A 5,166-nucleotide genomic window follows, 5' to 3' on the forward strand; every position below is an offset into this window, starting at 1 on the left:
TCAAGAAGAAATCGGGAACTTCCAGATAAATAACTGTTTACCGACTTACTTTCGATCAATGATCTAGATTTGAAGGAGGGACAGTACAGTGTATTACAGTGTGGGAAATGTGTACTGATGAGAAGAGTTGTCTAACTTTCAGATATCCATTGTTGAAATATACACATGTTAACAAATCTTTATTAAAATAGAAAATTTGGTGCTCTAAAATATCTATTGTAATAAAAGAAATTGTAGGAAAACAGTATGATTATAAAAATTGAAAAGGCATTACAATTCTAAATTTTGAACTCGTATTTTTGCAGTTTGATCGATTTAAAACACATTGAAATATACAAGCCGTATAATTTCTGGCAAAGATAGAGAAAAGTATGAAACAGGTTTGCTTAATTCATAAAACAAAAAGAATAATTTATTTTCGCAGTACAGTTAAGGCAACATTTTCTATAAATGTTTAACTGTTTTATTTTTTGGCAAGACACTCTAGTTAAAATAACTTTATGTTATCTTGAAGAGTATGTTCATCGCTATTCACATCGGTATTTTTTGTCATCATGTGACCCTCTAAAGTCACGTGGGCTGGGATTTTAGGTCAACAAATGAAATATCAAATTTAACCAAAAAGTTCAAGGGCAAGGCAAACAAAAAAATAACTGTACAATGTTTTAGATTGCCCCAATGTATCTATACTTTCGCAAAAGTGATGCTCATTCAGTTAGTTTTCCGATATATTTAAGTTATTCAGCTAACACAGACAGTATTATATGAAAAATAGGGTATTTTCCTAATTTCATTGGAAATTATAAATTACCTAAAGGATTACAAGGACATGAGCATCACTTTTTGAAAACTATACAGTGAGTAACATGAATAATTTAAAATATAAACCTATTTTTTTAGATTGTCGCCTTGCCCTTGAACTTTTTGATTAAAAATTGACATCTTGGTACAGTCAATCTAAATATAGTTTTCAAACGCATCGTTGACCCAGCATGGGAGATAACTCTTTAGTTCTTGATACAGTTTGTTTACCTTGTAGATTTTAAATTAATATACTTGCGGACTGCGCTGGGATCTTTTTACTAAATCAAATGGTATGCATATAACATCCTGGACATTACTTTCTATTGTGTGACTTACTTCTCTATACAATGTATGAATTATGTGTACTAAAAGACGTCTTTCAGACCTTCCGCATTTCCTCAAATTATGTGGAAACACAGATGCAGCTAGATGTACCCTTTGCCGCAGCATTGTAATCTAAAACGCCGATTGTTAATAAAAATGGAAATATTTGATTATAATTAATAGTCAATTGATAGCCTTCATCAATGCAATAATTAATTCGATATTAAACTATACCCCTCTGTCACTACTGTACATTCACTTGTGTACAAGTAAGAAAACGTTTTCATTTGATTTTTTTTTTTTTGCATACAAGATTCTATCATGGCTTTCATTCAAACCTTCAACTCCTAAGATATTTAAGTTGTACGTTTTAAGAACTAAGTGGAAAGCATAAATATTCCTGTATTTGTTAAGGGGACGACCATTTTATTCCGAAAGAAGTGGGGGGGGGCAGATCTCGAAAATGTTGAAAATAAATATGTCCCAGACTGGGTAAGAAATAAATAATCTGCCCCAGACCAGAGCCTCCTTCCTATAAATTAGAGGGGTTTTTTTCTTTTGCTTGTCAGACATTTTTCAGAAGAGGAAAATAAATAATCTGTCCTTCATCTTATTGGAAATAGATATTAGTCTTTTCTTCATTGACATGAAAATAAATTTAAAGGCAGAGATTTTAAGCACCGCCTTCAAAAATACCTGGCCTGGGTAGCCCTGTCAATCAAGTGCATGAAGGTCCATCATTGGATGCTGGAACTTGATTGACAGTTACTGACTGGTACTTGTGTATACCCTGTACACATTGATTGGGACTCATGGTGACCTTCTAATTAACTTTTGATCCTTTGACCTTTACTAAACATGATATACAGAATTACTGTATTACTATGAAATTTTATAGATTGATAATATATGAATTAAATATACCTTTAGTATTTGAAAATAATATAATAATTATGCATTTTTAAAGCCAAAACATTAAACTTTAGTACAAAAACTTTTTTCAAATGAAATTTCGATATTATTTTTAATATGTTAAAGTGGAAATGTTATTGATAAAGTTCAGAGCAGCACTGTGTAAAGTAATTAAATTTAAAAAATAATGTTTCTAATCATGGGTCATTTACATTTTCCTTTTTTATTCAAATGAAAATTTACAAGCATGTTTAATGGTGACAAAGCCTTATTAAGGTTAGGATAGACCTATACAGTGCAGATATTTTTTTGTGAAATGTAGTTCACACAGCTCTCTTTTCATTTAATTAATAGATGGGATCCTGGGGATGAATGAATCAACTCTAATTTGGTTGTTGCAAGAGATGTTTTCTTTAAATTAACATAAACAATAACATCTAAAACAATCTTTGTTTTAATATTTGAATTCATATTATATCATAATATTAATTTCTAAAATAAGTAAGGTTGTTTTCAAACAGTCAAAAATAAATCAATAAAAAATTGAAGAAAATTTTTTTTTACCGCTAATTTTAAAATTGTCTCAAAATCCCCAACACAGGTAAAGTTTGACACCTGGGGTATTTCACTGTGTATTAAATCTCTTCCTGTGTATAGGGATTAGGAGACAGATGACCACAGGTAGACTGCTAGCCCCCAAGGCATTCACACCTGTACAAAATAAGCCCCTCCCTCACCTGGAATTTACCACCCGATAAAAAATCTCTGCCTTTAAAAAATTGACTTGGGAAAACTTGCTAACCCCCCCCCCCCCACCCCCTTCCATTCAGAATAAAATGGTGGTCCCCTATTCCCCTTTCCTGTTTTGAATCAATTTGGGGAGTCTTTAATCTCCTTTTAGTTACTATTTTTGGAAAAAACAAATTAACACAATGTATATGCTGAAAATAAGATCTTGATGGACATTGACACCCATCACACAAAATATATGCAAATTAAGATTTTCAAATACTAATAGCCTTTTCAACACCTGTACAGTAAATACATGTATATGAAAAAGTCAAAGCATTAATTATCAAGAAAATTTATTTCATAAACAGCTTTTCAAATTCATAGGCAGTCTGTAAAGAAATACTGAGCAGGTGCAGATTATTTCCATCACTTTATGTTCTTGTGGATGAAATCAATTCTGAAAACACATGTATAAGAAAATTAGGATATACATATATACATACTATTATTGAGAGTAAATTGGTGTTTAAAATGAAATTAAATTCAGAACAATGCACGAAAGAATGGAACATTGAATGCATAATAAAATGTTTGCAATTCTACTGTTAATGCATGGTTTATAGCTGATATGGAGCATACCATTTTCCTTAAATTATGAATTAACTTGCTGCCTGAATGAATCCATTGGCCCAATTCTTTGGGAAAAGCTGCAATACATAATATATGCAATGAGATTATTAAATGAAATACATTGTAGAATAAAATGACATTACATATGACAAAACAAAATGGCAAATCTTGATATACTGTATGCTGCATTGAATTCATATTAAAGATAAATGGAAACAAAGTTGTGTTACAAAACTTTTCTGGGAAATTATATTAAAACCTCTGAAATTTACAAGAATAAGTAATTAGAATATATGAAAGAACATTCTTTCATCTTTACCAAAATGAAAAATAAATATAACTACACATGCATCCTTAAAATAATGTGAAATGCTTTAGAAGTATACATACCATGTGGAGAAATGGATGCATTTTGTATTTATTCATTCTCAAAGCCTGGAACTCTTGACAGCTACAATAATAAAAGTATTAATTTTATATATCATGTTGTTATAAAAAAAAAAAATACGTATAAATTACAGAATTTAATTGACTTGACTAAAAAACTAAAAAAAAATTTAAAAATATTTTATTCCCCATTAATTTAGAAATTGAGACCATAGATATAAAGTAGAGGTTTTATGTTTTCAACATAATGATACAGAAAATTTTTTTTTATATTATGGAGCATGTTTGTATGCCAAAAAGACAAGAATATTACATGTTTAGTAAATTATTGTCAACTCACTGACTGAGACAATGAAATTTCAAATCTAATTTAGTATTGTTGACCCCCCTCCCCCGCCCTTACTACACATATTGACTTTTGTCTCAAAGAAAATAAGCGAATTTGCAAGAACTCTGCACCACATATTCAGTACAATTACATTTTTAAAATTCTAATAAAAATGTGCAACTTTGTATGGGGATGTTGTGATTGGGGTGGGGGGATACATACAATCACAATGCACTGCATTAGTTTTTCACTGACTGTGATAATACATCTAAATGAACATGTACGAACTAACGATCGGATTTTTTCTTTGATGTTAACAAAGGAATATCTAGATATACATACATGTGCATACATACCTGGGCTAAATGTACTTCAGTGATGGATCTAGGGAGCTGATGCTGATCGTCTCACTCTTCCATTATTTTCCGAAATAATGTCTTTATATTTTCGTAATAGGGATAAACAACGCCTTACCTCTTATCTCATCCCTATTTTCTATAAAGATTCCCCGGTTATTGCATTTAAATCCACTGTATATCTCAGCTGATGTCGCCACGTTTGTAGATGTAAACCACAGGGGCCGGTAACATACTGTTTTTGATTTTACGTAATCACTATATATATACAAAAAAGGAAAGGGAAACAACGTCAGCCCGAATTTACACAGGGTCGATCTCGGAGATATTTTATTTCATAGAAAAAAGAATGTAGCCAATTAAATTATAACTAGAAACCATACTACAATAAATATTCTTTAATAAAACAGAAACCTCTTTACTTTTTATAGCGTTTAAGTTGGGTAATACTAACTCGACATCCCGTTGTGCGAGTCGATGTACTTTAAGTCGTCCACTAAAACGAGGCAAAATTCGCACATTTTCTCCAGTTTTGAAGTCTTTCCGGAGATGGAAAACACAAAGTAAAGATCCAGCGTTCACGAAAATCATCTTTTTCTTTTGTTAATTGCAATTCAAAGGTACAACATCTCCGATTTGAATAAATACGGTAGCTTTTTTCGTTCACAGAGAGGCTCGAGCCCAGAACAGACG

At 31.2% G+C, this 5,166-nt stretch overlaps 1 long non-coding RNA gene across 1 annotated transcript; it reads right to left on the minus strand.

Moving 5' to 3' along the window:
- Positions 1–3,142: 3,142 nt before the first annotated feature.
- Positions 3,143–4,687, minus strand: LOC134252151 (uncharacterized). Its single transcript, XR_009988912.1, has 4 exons — positions 4,474–4,687; positions 3,793–3,853; positions 3,412–3,479; positions 3,143–3,229 (listed from the first exon to the last, which is right to left on the minus strand). It is a non-coding gene; the product is annotated as an uncharacterized LOC134252151 (long non-coding RNA).
- Between the last annotated feature and the right edge of the window lie 479 nt (positions 4,688–5,166).

Source organism: Saccostrea cucullata, unplaced genomic scaffold, assembly GCF_032062105.1.
Source record: "Saccostrea cucullata isolate Sc308-1 unplaced genomic scaffold, CSIRO_AGI_Scuc_v1 ctg9434, whole genome shotgun sequence".
Lineage (NCBI taxonomy): Eukaryota > Metazoa > Mollusca > Bivalvia > Ostreida > Ostreidae > Saccostrea > Saccostrea cuccullata.